The sequence below is a fragment of the Prionailurus bengalensis genome, chromosome D2 (assembly GCF_016509475.1).
Source record: "Prionailurus bengalensis isolate Pbe53 chromosome D2, Fcat_Pben_1.1_paternal_pri, whole genome shotgun sequence".
Lineage (NCBI taxonomy): Eukaryota > Metazoa > Chordata > Mammalia > Carnivora > Felidae > Prionailurus > Prionailurus bengalensis.
Window position 1 is genome coordinate 39,098,759 of NC_057351.1, and position 16,792 is coordinate 39,115,550.

At 49.2% G+C, this 16,792-nt stretch overlaps 1 protein-coding gene across 3 annotated transcripts in view; it reads left to right on the forward strand.

Annotated features, from left to right (window-relative positions):
* ANXA11 (annexin A11) overlaps positions 1-16,792 on the forward strand; it is a 44,465-nt gene that overhangs the window by 2,329 nt on the left and 25,344 nt on the right. The gene's annotated exons all lie outside the window — the stretch shown is intronic.

Consider the following 16,792-nt stretch of genomic DNA (forward strand, 5'->3'; position numbering starts at 1 on the left):
GAGAGTAGGAGATGGCCGAGAGTCCTCTTTGATTCCCTTATGTAGCCAGGGCAAGGGTGACAGAGCCCATCCTGGATTGCTGTACCTAGAAGGCCAAGATCGATTAGTGATGCCTTGGTCTTGTGATTCAGGGGAGGATGGGTAGTTCCTGGTGACAGCAGTAAGAATCTAGCCAGAATAGGTTAGTGTGGGTTCTTGGCAATTTGCTGTTCACTGCAGAACAGGGGGGGTGGGGGTGGGGGGTAAGGGGGAGGCGGGGGGGGGCGGGGAAGCCAGTGTAGGCAGGAGGTAAATGTAGAAACAAAATCTGTGCTGAGTGCTGGATGTTCAGAGGACCCAGAGCCTTTCTGGAACTCCCCCTCCTTCCTCTTGCATTTACCTCCTTCTCTCTCTCCTTAGCTTCTGTCTTTCCCCCTTAAGCCTGAGCAGCTCCGGGCACTTGGTCCCATGGGGAGCACTCAGGGAGGAGTCTGTGTGCGGGTGTGCTACACAATCACCACCAGGCAAGCCGACAGGTTTCCCCGGATTTTTCTCTACAGCACCTTCTTGACGCTATTGTCTCCTGGAGCATTGGGAGTTTGAATGATCCTAGATAGGAAAGTCCTTAGGGGAAATGAAAAAAACTGAAGTTTCTTTGTTGGAAATTTGCATTGTTGAAGGGAGTTGTTGAAACTCAGTGGAACTTTCTAATAACTACCGGAACCCGTACCACCGTAGGCCTACTGACTCTGGCCCCTTTGCCCCACAAAATAACCGTCTGATGTCACCGGTGGCTTGTATTTGGGAGGATCCTAACAGTACCGCCTGAACAGTGACTCAGATACACTGATGGGAGAAAGTAACGGGGTGAGGGCAAAAAAGGAGTCGATAGACAGAGTTCTCATCCGTTGTGGGTCACTTGGGACAAGCCATGGAGCCACACGGGGTCCCAGTGTTCTGAATGGTAAAAATGCCTACCTCAGATGGTTGATTGCAGAAACTGTTTGCAAAGGGAGTTTAAGATCAGTTAGGATGTAGTGATGACAATGTTGATACCCCTGAGGGTGTTACTGTAATGAGACTTGAAACGGGATTGGAGTGTACAGGTGGTTGAGTCCTGCTTCTGTGATCCCTTAGTGTCTGGTCTTCCATGGGCTTGTGCTCCTGAAAGTGCCACGCCTTAGCAGAAAAGAAGGGAAGAATTGCTCCTGAAATTGAGAGGGAAGTCCCGTGGCGCCAGCCTTTGACACCTACAGCCTGGGGAGAGGCTGGCCAGGAGGACAGTGAGATGAGAGGAATCTGAGCGAAGGTGGAGAGGAGAAACCCAGAGGAGGGTAGCAGGGTGGGGGGAGCATGTGGCAGGTTAAGCCCGCGAGTGGCATCTTGGGGGGGGGGTGGCAGGAGAGGTTGTTTTTGTGGGGGGGCTGGTGATAGCAGATGTGAGCGTGCTGTGTCCACCTAAAAGGTCATGGCTATTTTTAGGAAGTGGGTGACAAGGCGTGTTTCTGTTGAACTCAACATTAGTGAGCACCCACTGTCTGCCTAGCCTTGTGCTGTGTGCATAAAAGCAAAGGCCACCCCACCCACCCTAGGTTGTCCCCCCTGGATTCCCCTGAGACCTGGAACACTGGATGAGAACCAGGTCTGGAGAGTGGGCATGATCATGAGTTCAGTCTTGGACATGTAGCGTTTGAGGTGCCTCTGAGGTACCAAGTAGGCAGGTATGTGGGGGGCTTTGGAGGGGTCTGGGCTAGAGGGACATTTTTTTGTCCGGATTGTGTCTGATTTAAGGCATGATGAGATTGAGGAACTCACCTTGAAAGCTGAGTAAAGGAAGATGAGCCTATAAAGGAGCCAGAAAAAGAGCAGTCCATGAGGGGGAAGGAAAAACAGGACAGTGTCAGATCCCAGAGGCCAGGGTGAGTCCACGTCAGTAGGAGGAATGGCCAGCGGTGTCCATTGTTGCTGTGGGAAGTGACAAGGAGGATATTCGGCACTTTATTTAGCCAGGGCAGTTTTGGTGGGATGTTGGAGCAGAAGCCAGACTGGAATGAATGGGTACACGAGCTGTAGGAGGTGGGGATCTGGGGATACTGAGTGTAGACAGGCTTTGAAAATGTTGGCTTTGAAAGGAAGAAGAGGGATTGGGTGGTGCTGCAGGAGGCCTTCACTGAGGGGATATTTGTTTCTGTTTCTCAATTCATTCTTTTATTCCCATTCCACCCAGGAAGTTAGCACAGTGGGTGGCCTGCAGCCAAGGGTCTCTCCCTGTGTCCCTCTGTGTCATGTAGACAAAGGCACCTGTAAATGTTTGCTTCTTTCACAGAATGGATTCGTACTGCACACCTTACTCTGTAGCTTGTGTTTTTGTTAGTTTATCACAGGCAGTAACTCTGGGTTTGCATTCCTCCAGGTCAGTAGCAGCTGTGGAATGTTCTATAGTGCAGATGGACCATAATTTATATAACGTTTCCCTTATCGATGGGCACTGAGACTGTTGACTGTTTTTGTAATTTGAAATCGGAATTGGAATGTCATTGAATGTATTTATGTATAAGGAAGAGTTGACATTTTTATGACATTAAGTTTTCCAAATCAGGGACAGATCACAGGCCTTGTAATACATCTTTGCGAGATATTATGAATGGGAATCCAACTGGATATGCTAACTGGATAATTATTTTTGTGTGTCCTTTCCACTTTTTTCTGTTTGTTGGTCCTTAATTTCGGCCTTTATCATTATTCATTCCTTCTTTTGGTTATTTTGTTGCTCTACTTTTAATATCTAAATTGGTTCATTTATTTTTAGTCTTTTAATTAATTTTTTTAATGTCTTTTTTTTTTTAATGTTTTATTATTTATCTTTGAGAGAGAGAGACAGAGCATGAGTGAGGGAGGGACAGAGAAAGAGGGAGACACCGAAACCAAAGCAGGCTCCAGGCTCCCAGCTCTCAGCACAGAGCTCAACGCGGGGCTTGAACCCATGAACCCTGAGATCATGACCGGAGCCGAAGTCAGACACTCAACCAACTGAGCCATGCAGACGCCCTTACAATCCGCAAAGATAAGCGTGATGAACGTGTACACACCAAACATGGATGCCAGATTAATACATCTAGAATAAATATAAGTACAGCTTGACTTAAATAAAGATCATAATGAGAAATTTTTGGAGCACCTCTCATAATTGATAGATACTCAAAGAAATGCAGATAAGCTCAAGTTAACAGATACATCTAGAGTATGTGTCCCACAGAGAATACACAGCCTTCCCTGTCCGTGAAACCTTCTGGTATGGGTCATATAGTTGCCACAAAGAAAATCTTAATACAGCCCAATGAGAAGAAATTTTGCTGATCACATTTAGTAATTATAACCCAATAAAAGCCCCAGTCAACATTAAAATATGATCATACTGCTCCACAAAAATACTCAGAAATCCAGGATGCTGTCTTCTAAAACATCCTTGGATCAAAACTGATCTACATGGTGGGGGCGTCTGGCTGGCTCACCTGGAAGAGCATGTGACTCTTGATCTCAGGGTTGTGAGTTCAAGCCCCATGTTGGGTGTAGAGCCACCCAGGCGCCCCAGTATGTGCATTTTTTAAGACAGTAAGTGAAAGGCTCAGACATGTAGAGGGAGGCATCAGCTAGGGGGTTTCCAATGTTTTACACGTTTTACAACGTGGTCTGTTTAGTTTTCTTTCAGGTTTGTGTGGAGTAGGTGGTACTCAGGTCTCCCCCACCTGTTTCTCAGCTCCCTGATAATCATGAAATAATCCAGTCCCAACTTCTTAGGAGGGATGGGTAAAGTAAGATTTGCCTGCAAGCCCCAAGGACAGGCCCAGGTGCCGCATCTCTCCATATCTGCCCCTTCCTTTAGGTCCAAAGTCACAGTCAGCTCTGACTGGCAATTACACTGTTCCTTCCTCGTTTGGGACAGCACGTGACCCTTCTCGATTCCTCAAGGTATGTGACAAAATAGTCAGTACACAAAAATGTCCGAGGGCCCAATGTCAGATACAAAGACGTGGGCCCCCAAATCTTACACCCTTTTGCATCTTTGTGTTTTAAGTCACATCAGCGATTTCAGGGGAAATCCTAGTGAGTAGTTTTCCAAGTCCTGTATTTGCAGGTAAAGGCAAAAGGCTGAAAAACGGGCTGGAAAAAACCCTCAGCCTAAACTATTAGTGGAAATAAACCCTCCACTAAACTATTAGTGGAAATACTTATATTAAAAATATGTTGAACAGTCTTCAACATATTTTTAATATAAGTATTTCCACTAATAGTTTTTCTTTCTGTTTACCTAATACTGTTTACATACTATATCTATCTATTTATCTATCTGTCTATATATAGAGAGAGAGAGACGTATATATTTTTTTACTTTTTTATTTTATTTTATTTTTTTTGTTTTTAGATTTTATTTTTCTAAGGGGCTCCTGGGTGGCTCAGCCGTTGAGCGTCTGACTTTGGCTCAGGTCATGATCTGACAGTTCATGAATTTGAGCCCAATGTGGGCTGCTGTCAGCGTGAAGCCTACTTGGGATCCTGTGTCCCCCGCTCTCTGCCCTTCCCCCTCATGTGCATGCACTCTCCCTCTCTCTTTCAAAAATAAACATAAAATTTTATTTTTGTTTTTAATTTTTTTAGTAATTTCCACACCCAATATGGGGCTGGAACTCATAATCCCAAGATCAGGCGTTACCCGCTCCACCAACTGAGCCAGCCAGGCCCCCCCACCCCCACCCCACATACCAGCTATTCTTGATTTTATTCCTTGCATCTTGTTTGCTGTTCATTATTTATTATACTTGGATGTTATCGCTTTTCTGATTTCTGCTGACTTGCTTCGGTTTCTCATCATCCTGCTTCCCTAACCTACCTGCATTAGGATTCGGGTGTGGTCATGGATTGAGAGAGGAGCTCCTCTCTTCAGAAATTGGAGGCCCGAGTCAATGTCTGCTCCATGAGATGGTGCAGGCACCAGGCTCCTTCTGTAAAGTTGCTTCCAGCATTCTCCAGGGCTGTGGTTTTCAAATGTGAACATATATAAGAATAATCTGGAAAGTTTGTTAAAACACAGGTTTCTGGGCCCCACCCTAGTTGCGACTTAGGAAGTCTGGGGTGAGGACTGGGAATTGTCATTTGTGACAGCCACCCGGGCTGTGTTGATGCGTCGGTCTGGGGGCCACCCTGGGTAGCCCTGCTCCAGGAGCTTCCCCTGCGTGCATGGCCCGGGACAGCAGACTTTCATGGCAGGGCCCTGCTTAAGTTGCCAAGGGAGGCTTGGAAACCCAGTTCTTGTTTGAAGCCACCGTGTGCCAGGCAACAGTTTGTGCTCTGTTACGGAAGTAAGAGAGGGCAGATGGTTGAGGGGGACAACCAGAAGTTCCTGGGACACCGCCCACTGCTGTCTATAATTTGAACTCCTGCTGTGCTTATCAGTCTTGCCATTGGCTAAGCCCCTATCCCTCAGGTTAGGAAGTAGGAATGGTCTGTCGCTACAGTGGCAGGCCAGCTCTCGGTGCTGGGCGTGGCAGCCTCCCACCCGTGGGCTCGAGAATGAACAGGCAAGCAGCTGCTGCCCCCACTTTGCTGATGCTCTGAGAATCATCGCTCCTTCTGGGCTGCCCCCAGGAGTCAGGTCTGGCAGCCGCACATCCTGTCGCTTGGAGCCACCTCCTGACCTTGCAGGCCGCGCAGGGATTTGGATGGCCCCTCCAAGACCCAGCTTTGGGATGGAGAGTATCTTGCTGTGCTTCCTCCTCCTGGCTCACCTTTCTCAACTCCAGGCATTAGGCGGAGGTGACTATTTCCAGGAGAGCTTGGGGGAAGAGGCCATTCAAACTCCGAACGGACCCCAGAGAGGTCAGAACGGGCCCCAGTGGGCCAACCCCCACTCTCTGCTGTTGTTAATTCATAGGGAGGGAAACAATGTCCCAGAGGCTTCCGTGGAGCAAAGGTTGTCTTCTGTGCTGCTCGATTTTACGGGAATTTATTTGGGAGGCCGCAGAGTCACTTCCTTATTGACAGCCTGTACATTTCCCCAGCCCATTCTCCAGCCCGGGAAAGTGGGTTGGAGCCCAGAAGTGTGCTGAGTGGAGGGGAGCCCCCGTGGGCCATTAATGCATCGGCCTGGAAGTCAAAAGACATGGTTCTAGTCTGTGTCCTGCCCCTAGTCAATCCTGAGACATCAGGCAGACCTCTTCTTCTCTCTGGGTCTTGGTTCCCCACTGTAGTAAAATAGGCCGGTTGAAGCAAATGATTTCATGAAGCCCGCTTCCAATTTCAGTATTCTAGGATTCCTGCGTCATCCAATGCTAGCACCCCGGGAATTGACTTTTTATTTCTAAGAGGTGTCTTTCAGAACTGGCTTGCTCAAGTTCAGCCCCGGTAAGGCCTGTACACCGTCCCATTGCCACTCTGCCAGCCTGCTTTGCCCAGAACCTCTCCAGGCTGGTCAGCCCCGGGTGCCAGGCCTCAGAGGACAGCCTGAGGCACTGCCTGGATAATGATTGACATAGGCTCCATCTAGTCTTAATTCATGGCCTGTGGGTGGGGAGTTGAATGTTTAACCGCACCCCTCGGAGGCTTTTTTGTTCAGTGCCTGGGAAAATGTGGTCAGGATCTGTGGAGTGCTGCCCGGTGGCTTTCTGGCTTGTTTCTGTGACTTAATGGCACTGTGCTCACACCTGAGAGGAGAGGCAGCTTCCCCATGAGGGCAGGGCACTGAGGCTCTGCGGTCCCTGCAGAGGGTAAGGCCACTTACCCCCTTTCTCCAGCAGAGTTAGGGATGTTCATACACCCTCTCAAAACGCTTGAGGTCCTGCCTTGGTGTGGGAGGGAGAGAAGGGAATGTCCTTGATGAGTCCTCTCTGCCCCCGGAATTCCTGAAGCCCGTGCACCAGAAGCTTTGACCAAAGAGGCCATCAGAGCAGGTGCCACCCAGGATGTGGAAGCGATGAATCAGGGTCCACTCGTATCCTGTCAACGTGTGAGGCCCTCGCTGTGCCCAGCCCTATGCTAGCCAGTGGCAGGAGGAGGAGGGGCCTATCCTACAGCCTGGGCACTCGCTCTTCCCCTAGGAAAAAGTAATTCTGGCCCTGGCACTACTTGGGTGTGTGACCCTTGCCTGTCAGTCGTCTCTAAGCCTTAGCTCCCTTAAGGTGACACTACCGATCTTGTGGGAGCATTGTGACGATTAATGAGGTGATCTATTTTGAGCTAATATGTGTGCCTATCATAGGTACTGGAAAAGGGGGAGTATTGTTAGAGCACTGGAGAACATAGAAAACGTTTTAGGCCAAGTGCTGATAAGTTCCAGGAAGAGCAGTCATTATGCATGGAGAGATTCGGGTGGGCTTCCTGAAGGTGGGGGGGGGGGCTCTATCTTGGCTAAAGGAAGGCTAAGACTGACCCAGCCTTAAGGAAGGGATAAAGGAGACAAGGAGGACAGACCAGGTAGAAGGAACTGTCTGAACAGAAGTCCTGAAGATGAGAAGTGCCAAGAAAATGCCCTGGCTGAGCCACGGACATGCCATTTCCTGTGAGTCTTTCCATCGCCCATAGACCTCCAGGAGCCTGCCATTTTCCTGCCATGGCACAGTGTATCCCTTGGCCCAGGGCCCTTTGGCAAACCTTAGGATCCCAGCTACACAGGGGTCAGCCCATACTTGAGCTCTAAAAGAGAATCTTCACGGATCTTTATAGATCTCTGATCTATAGGCTCTGGTGGGGATTTCTTTCCACTTCAGCAGTAAGAAGGTTGGCCGGGACTTTGTCACCTTTAAGCCTCTGGTAAGTAAAATTTGAAGGAGAGGTTTCCTGGGGCTTGAGTGGGGAATGCCTCAGCCGTTTGGACCTGGGATAGATACTGTCTCCTGTCCCCTAGGCTTGAAGGGACTGAGCCTCTCCAAAGCCATTTGAACAGCCACCGCCTTCAGTCTTGTCCGCTACCCCTCTTCCCCTACTTCACTGTGAGAGAGGATCTGTGATAGGCCTTGGGCTTTCATATGGCTCGTTGTATCTTAACTGGCAGGGCCCTGGGTGACACCTGTCCCTTTGACTATGTGTGCAGGTGCCTGGAACAGTGAGCAGCTGAAGCAGGCACACCTGGCTGAAGGGGTAGCTGCTGCCTCCCTAGCTGTGTGCTCCCATCAGGAAGTTTAGGACCCGTGTCACCAGATCTGCTATTTTTCCGTTAAAACAAAACAAAACAAAAAAACAGGGATGGCTGGGTGGCTCAGTCGGTTAAGCATTCGACTCTTGGTTTTGGCTCAGGTCATGATCTCATGGTTTGTGAGTTTGAGCCCCGTGTGGGGCTCTGCGGTGACAGCGTGGAGCCTCCTTGGGATTCTCTCTCTCCCTCTCTGCCTCTCCCCCGCTTGTGCTGTCTCTGTCTCAACATAAATAAACATTAAAAAAACCTTTAAGTCAGGCCCAGAGTCTCTTTTATGCTCTTCCCCCTCCCCACCAGGAAATAAGTGTGAGCTACAAAACCTTCCTGGAGCCCCAGGTTCTGAGTAGCACACGTCCACGACCATGGATCCCTCGCAGGCTCACCCATTTAATAGGTGAGGGAGGGAGAGGCCCAGGAGAGCCTTAGGTTGACCAAGGCCCTTCAGAGGGAAGCTGGTTGTCTAGACTCTTCTCCCACCTTCCTCTCCCAAAGAATGCATTTCCTGATTCTCAGCCGGAATCTCCATTCTTACTAGGAATGGCTCCTAAAGCGCTTGTGGGTAACTTCCTGCAACTGCTTTATTGTGTGTGTCCGCAGCCAGAAGGAACCCCGGCACAGGCCAGGACTTTGTGTTCTCCTCTTCTTTCCCCCCGATGGTCTAGCCCAGCCCCGGCACCTCTCCGAGCCCAGGAATGGCATTACCTTGAAGCTAATGGAATTTAAGCTTTGGCTTCGGGGGACACCCCTACCCCCACCTCACTTGCCTTGGCCCTTCCATGAGAGGGGCCCTGACAGTGGATTCACAAAGTCCTATCATTTTGTAAAATCTGCAAAACATTTTATCATTTCTTTTTTTTTTTTTTTTTAATGTTTATTTTTGAGAGAGAGAGAGAGAGACAGGATGTGAGCAGGGGAGGGGCAGAGAGAGAGACACGCAGAATCCGAAGCAGGCGCCAGGCTCTGAGCCGCCAGCACAGAGCCTGACTTTGGGCTTGAACTCATGAGCTGTGAGATCATGACCTGAGCTGAAGTCAGATGCTTAACCCAGACACCCTGACATCGTGTCATTGCTTAAAGAGGGCCCCTAAAATTATATAAGTTCCAGACCTCCGCAAACCAGGACCGACTCCTGTAGATGCAGCGGCTGACTGGCGTCCTACCTTTTGGACAGTGAGCTCTTGTTTTGGAGGCAGGAGGTGGGGGTCCTGGATCGGCCCTCTTGAGATCTTGTTATGTCACCTAGGCATGTCCCTTCTTCCCTTCCGGTTGTCAGTGTCCCCATTTGTGAAATGAGGGCTGAGGTGGGGTGGGTAGGAATGAACTGAGTCATCGCTAGGGGGGAGTGAGCTCTGGTGCCCTAGTTGGTGGGGTCCTGGCCTGTTGGAGTGTGATTGCCTGCCTGTGCAGAGCTTTTTCCTCCCCAGAGCATTTGCATTCCTGGCTGGGTGTGTCTGGCCTGGCCATACAGAACCCGCTCGGAGCCCCAAGTCTCACCATGGTGATTCATGTTGACTGATAATACAAGGGAGCAAAGCTTTATTGAGCTCTTATTCCCAGACACACAGGAGAGGCGAGCACCTGCTCCTCCCTTTCTCGGTGGGAATGGTTTTTCTCTGGTCTTGGTGGTTTATTGCTTCCCATGTCAAAGAAAGCTTGCCAAGTTACATAGACTTGTTCACGAATCTTTTACACACGGAGGGCAGGGACCTTTTCAAAGAGAACACGATGGGAGGATCTGGAAAGAAGGAGATCATTGTATGCATTAGTTTTCTATTGTTGCCATAACAAATTGCCACAAACTTAGTGGCTTAAAACCACACACAGTTTTTTGGTGGTAAAATATATAAAAGATAAAATGTACTGGGGTGCCTGTATGACTCAAGTCAGTTACGTGTCCGACTTCGGCTCAGGTCATGATCTCACAGTTCATGGCTTTGAGCCCTGCATCGGGCTCTGTGCTGATGGCTCAGAGCCTGGAGCCTGCTTCAGATTCTGTGTCTCCCTCTCTGTCTGCCCCTCCCCTGATTGCACTCTGTCTCTCTCTCTCTCAAAAATAAATAAGCATTTAAAATATATATATATACGTTTTTTAAAAAACATAAAATTCACCATTTTAAGCACTTTTAAAAGGTGTGTGGCTCCACTGCATTATGTTCATTCACATTGTTGTGTGACCATCACCACCGCCCATCTGCAGAACTCTTTCATCTTCCCAAACTGAAACTCTGTCCATTAAACAGAAACTCCCCAGTCCCCGCTCCTCCCAGCCCCTGGCACCCACAGTTCTTGAATTTGGCCACTCTGGCACCTCTTTCCTGGAAGTGGGATCACACAGTATCGGTCTTTTCGTGATGGGCATATTTCACTGAGCATCACGTCCTCAACGTTCATCCCTGTTGTAGTACACGTCCGAATCTCCAAATCTCCTTCCCTTTTAAGGCCGAGTACTATTCTGTCATGTGTTGTGCACAGCATTTTGTTCATTCATTCCTTCTCATGGGCATTTGGGTTGTTTCCACCTTTTGGCGCTTGTAAAGTGCCGTGGACAGTGGTGTGCTCATGTGTTTGGGTCCCTGCTTTCTGGTCTTCGGGGTCTGTGACCCCAAAGTGGAATTACCCTACTGTCTGCCACAGCGGCTGCACCATTTACCGCTCAACCTTTCTGTCTTACGCTTTTGTCTCACAGGCCTCGTGGTGTTTGTTGGGCAGGATTGTGTCTTTTCTGGAGGCTCTAGAGGAGAACGCACCCCTGTCTCGTGAGGTTCTAGAGGCCGTCTGCATTCCTTGGCTCATGGCCCCTTCCTCCACGGTGCTTCAAATCCGTCCTCTGTGTTCTTCCTTTTCATCCTTAACCCAGCCAGGCAGGGGCCTCCGCTCAGGAAAGGACTCATGTAATTAGATCAGGCCCACCTGGATGGTCTAGGCCAACCTCCCCATCTCATAATTGGTAACCTTGATCATATCTACAAAGCCCCTTTTGCCATGTAAGGTAACATGTTCACACGTTCTGGGGGATCAGGGTGTGGACTGTCTGGGATATTTTTGAAGGACCTAATTAAGGAACGTGATGGTGCCTTGATCTCGGGCTTGGAAAAGCCCTCCTCCTTACCAACATTGTCCTGGGACACCCCATGGTTGTATAGTTGGTTAGGCACGCCCCTCCTGTGTGGGCTGGACACGTGGTAGGTGAGTACCAGACACTGACCAAGTTGGAGTGTATGTCCAGGATCTTCGATGACCCTTTTCCCCCTTTCCGAACATCGCAGCCTGTCCTCTTGGCCTCTTGGGAGAGACCAGCACTGTGTGAGTTGGTCACAGAGTTAAGAGAGCTGTCCCATACTTGACAAAGTTTTTTTTTCTTTTATTGCTTCCTTCAGTACTCACGGCAACTCCAAAGTAGGTGGGCAGGTCATATCTTTGCAGACAGCATCGAAATTGAGAGAGGTAGAGCTGCTCCAAGAAGGTCACACAGCAAGTGGTGGAGCCAGGACCCAGATCCTAGCTTCCAGGCTAATGCTTTTTAGGGAGAAAGTTGGAATTATCTGAGTGCCTACTATATGCTAATAAGCTGCACGGTGGGTAGCTTTGTATATGGGTATCAGTGTATCGAATCCTTCCAGCCACATAGTTGGATAGATGTTTCTTCCCCAATTTTCCCGGTAAAGAAAAAGTCTCGAAGGTGTCAAGCAAGATGCCCAAGGTCACCCAGCCAGCAAGTGGTAGAGCTAGACTTGGAATCATTGTCGTCGGGCTCGAAACCCCGTGTATCACCCTGGTTCCTCTGCAGCAGTGTTAGAAGATGATATCAGATCTGTGTGGGCTGTGGGCAAAACTCATACGGCAGAGCCGAGATGTTTCTTGTGACTGCCCTGTGATATTTGTGGCTCTTGATGGGGGAGCGTGGGTTGTGTGAAGATGGGGAACTGGTTTAGGGTCCGGGAGGGAGAGCAGTTGGTGGTAGCAGGACCTACAGAGTATCTGGGGATGGACGCTGGTGATGCTTAGGCTACAAGACGTGGGATGAGTCACTCGGCTTCCTCTTTCCCCACTCAGAGGCGGGGTCCAGGGAAGGAACTCCCCAAGTTGCCTTCCTGCGAGCCACTGAAAGGCTGTGTTGCACAGACAGTAACCGCTCTGGGGTGTGGATGCGCTGCACCCCTGGGGGCCCAGGTGATCCTGGGGAAACGGCCTTGGGTTGGACTTTGCAGGAAAGGGCGAGGGACTTGAGAGCGAAGGGGGCAGCCAGGAGGGCCCAGGCATCCCTGGCACTCGTGCCTGATTAACGTGTGCGGGCCCCTCCTCCTTGTTTCTCAGGTGGTTCCAGGAGCAGCCCCTCTTGCTCAGGTGGCGTAACCAGGAGGCGCCTCCCCAGGCGGAAGTGGTGAGGCAGACACAGACCTGGCTCTCAGCCTGAACTGCACTTGGAAACACAGCCCACAGTTTCCCTTTTTTGGGGTGGGTTTCCTCAGGTCCTGACCATGACTTGGACTTTTCACTGCCACTGCGTCTGTCACAAGACCCTTGGCATCGGCAAGGACCGAGGCCTGAGCCCTTGTCACGTTCTGGGCTTTGGGTGTGAGCCAGACGGTGACACCATATCTGGGTTCACCTTCATTTTCCATCGCTCAGAAATCCCGAATCGGGGATCGGCCTTTGACTAAGCGTCGGCTCTTCCCGAAGCCCGTTCGGTGCGGTGTCAGAGGCAACCGTCCCGTGAACAGGAGCGAGCCAGGTTTGTCGGAGAGCTGTGCTGTGCTCTCTCTCATCCCAGCTGAGATGAGAGAAAATGGTTTCCGTCAGTGCGGGGCCCAGGTGGAAGTGTCGACGCCAGTTCCTGGGTGCCTGCAGGGCTGGAGCTTTGTGCAGGGGCGCGGGGGCTCTTCCCCAGCGCCCTCCTCCTGAGCAGGTTTCATCTCCAAGAGGCCTTTTCAGAGATGCTCCTCTCCCCCCTTCTCCCCCCCCCCCATCAGCTTCTTGCCTCTGTTTCCCCAGCCCTTGTCATTCCTGGGGCTTGCACCAGGCCCCCCAGAGCACCCAGGTGTGCAGAAGGAAAAGAAAGAAAACTTTGCCGGTTTCATGTTGGTGATTTTTCCCTGGAGAGATGAGAACATCCAACACAGCCGTTCCCAGGACCTGCTGCTCCCAGGGCTGGGCTTGGTGTGAGAGAAGGGACTGGTGGACTGGATTCTACTCTTCACGTCCTCTGCCCCCACCCCTAGTTTTACTCCCCAACTCTACACCCTGTCCCCTCTGCCCGCACACTTCTCATCATGAGTGTTATCAAATGGTCTGGGGGTCTCTGGGACCCTCTAACTCTGTTTGCTGTTTTATACCGGGGAAAGAGATATAATGAAAGGTTAAGTGATACAAGGAGAACATATCTGATATTAAACTGTTACTGTCCCCAGTTTACAGATGTGGAAAAGTGAGGCTCAGAAAGGTTAGGTAACCTGCCCAAGGCCACACACCTAGTAGAGATCAGGACTGGAATTTGAACCCGTGTAGTCTGGCATCAGAGTTCATTTCTTCCCACCACCCTATCCTGCCTTTGATGGAGCACCTGGGATCACAGTGAGGCTTGATGGTCCCAATTCCTAATCCCATACTCTTCCATCAACTGGTGTGTTTTAGTTTTTGAGATACTAGTTTCTGGGGCTGGAGGAAGTATAGTATAGACGGGGGCGGGGAGGGCAGTAAAAGGCCTGGGCTTTGAAGTCTGACTGCTTGGGTGTGAATCTTGGCTCAGTCATTTGCTAGCTGTAACATTGGGCAAGTTTCCTAACCTCTCCATACCTCAGTTTCCTTATCTCTAATAGGGCATCATTATTTTAGTGTTTTGTAGAATTGTTGTAAAGTTGAATTCCACATAAAGCACTTAACACAGTGCCTAGCACATAATTATTCAATAAATGGTAACTGTTGTCATCATTGCCTAATAAGTTTGGGAAATTTGGGGATAAAGTTAAGTAGGCTCCTTTGTTACAGGATTTCTCAGAGCCTGTATTATGCTATTATGAATTGGCACTTTGGGGAGGGGATGTGGTAGGCAGCATTTTCCAAAGTTTTTGGACAACTGATCTCTCTCTCTTTGCATCCGTCTAAATTCTCAACTCGCAAGATATTAAGCTGGTGTCCAAGAACACAGTTCAGGAAACACTGAACTGTACATCAAGCTGCCTGTTTCTGCTTGCTAAGGCTGAGCTGCGGGTGGGGGGTCCAGGTCAGTGCTGAGCCAGCTCTGAAGGACTGTATGTGGCATAGCTCTAGCCTGTACCTGGCTTCCCTCCTACCCTGTAGGTGTGGGGAGAGGGAAGTGGTGTGAGCCTAGGCACCTGAGGATCTCTGGAGCCTTCTGGCCATAAGGAATGGCCTTGGCAAACCCTGATTCAGAGCATATTTACTGCATTTCCTTCTGCCCTGGGAAGAGGGGCCTGAAAGTAGGTCTCCAGTGGCAGGACCGACTGGGACCACCAAACAAGCCAGCCTAGCTCAGGAAGAAGTGGCCACAGGTTTTGCAGCGTGGCTGTGTTAGGAGAGAGCAGGCAGCAAGCAGAGTTCTACCACGGACCCTCTCCCTAGTGTGTTAGTGGCTTGAGTAAACAGTGCCCCTGGTGTATTTTAGCTGCAAAACCAAAGGGGTTGGAAATTAGATATTCTTCAGGGTCGCTTCCAGTGTGAACATTTGGGAGTCTATAGACCTAGGACTGGAGTAAAAACCTAAAGACCCCTTTAGGAGTCCTAGAATGCAAAAGGAAGGATGAGCCCTGAGAGGTAAAGCCCTCCCCGCAACCCCCCTCCCAATCCCACTTCACGCCCATGGGTTAGTGAGGCCTGCGGAGATCTGGATGGAGCTGGTTCCTGGTCACATTTGGGATCCTTTTCCATGTAAGATTCTTGGAAGTGGATTACTTCGGGTAGGTGTTTCTGCTTGCTTTGGGCTTCATTCGCATCCTGTCTGGGTCATTGTCTCCTGTTGTCCTGCCCACTGACCCAGGGAGAATGGCCCACCACTCCTGGGGCAGTGTATGGAGGCCAGAAGTTGCTCAGACTGGCTGGGGGCGAACTAACTTTATCTCTGCAAACAGTGCCAGGTAAGAATGTGCACCATTAATTACACCCGAGTCTGCCCAAACCTAGCCTTGCACTGGAGCGAGGAGAGTTTACAGATAAGCAAATACATCTCTTGCTTTAAAACAATTGTATATACATAGGAGCATACATAAACCACGCGCGCGTGCATACACATGCATTTTTGTGTATGTTTTGGGGGAGGGGGTCTTGAATTATACATGAGAAACTGCTCAGCGGCAACCTTGGGTAGAGAGACCTTTTGTTTTCACTTTGTGTCTTTCTGGCTGTGTTTGAATTTCCCTACAATATGTTCTAATCTTTTTATTTTATTCTTTTATTTTAGTTTTATTTATTTATTTATTTATTTATTTATTTATTTATTTATTTTTAATGTTTATTTATTTTGAGAGAGAGAGAGAGAGCACGTGAGCATGAGCAGGGGAGGGGCAGAGAAAGAGGGAGACACAGAATCTGAAGCAGGCTCCAGGCTCCGAGCTGTCAGCACAGGGCCTGATGTGGGGCTCGAACTCAACAAACCTTGAGATTATGACCTGAGCCGAAACCAAGAGTCGGACACTCAACTAACAGAACCACCCAGGCACCCCTGTTCTTTTTAAATTCTATTTTCTATTTTTTTAAGTGTAATTTATATTTCAGAGCAGTTTTAGAGTCACAGCAAAATTGAGTGGAAAGTACATTACTATCAACACCTGTTATCAACACCCCTACCAGACAAGTACATTTGTTACAATTGATGAACCTACGTGGACACATCGTAATCGTCCAGAGTCCATAGTTTACCTTAGGGTTCACTTCTAGTGTTGGACATTCCCTGAATTTTAACGAATATACCCACCGTTTTAGTATCATCCAGAATAGTTTCACCGGCCTAAAAAGTCCTCTGTGCTTTGCCTGTTCATCCCTCCCTACTCCATAATTCCTGGAAACCACTGATTTTTTTTTTTTTTTTTTTTTTTACCCCTGATGAGTTTTGCCTTTTCCAGTCTGTCAAGAGTTGGAATCCTGCAATATGTAGCCTTTTCTCTTATGCACTGCATGTCTTTTCGTGGATTGACAGCTCATTTCTTTCTAGCACTGAATAATATTCCATCCTCTGGGTATTCATCCATTCACCTACTTAAGGACTTCTTGGTTGCTTTCAAATGTTGACCATTTTGAATAGAGGTGCTGTAAACATCTGTGTGCAGGTTTCTACGTGGACGGGTTTGCAACTCACTGGGGTTAGTACCAAGAATTGCTGGATTATAGGATAAGATAAGAAGCTGCCAGACTCTTCCAAGGGGTCTGTCCCCTGTTGCACTCCCACCAGCAGTGAGCAGGAGCTCTGGTTGCTCCCCGGCCTCACCAGCATTTGGTGTTGTCACTGTGTGGGATTTGGGGCATTCTGATAAGTGTGTAATGGTATATCGTTGTTTAATTTGCAATTCCCTAATGTCTGATGGGGAGCGTCTTTTCATCTGCTCAAATGCCGTCTGTGGGTCTTCTTTGGTGAGGTGTCCAGGCCTTTGGCCCATTTTAAAAAATCAGGTTGTTTTC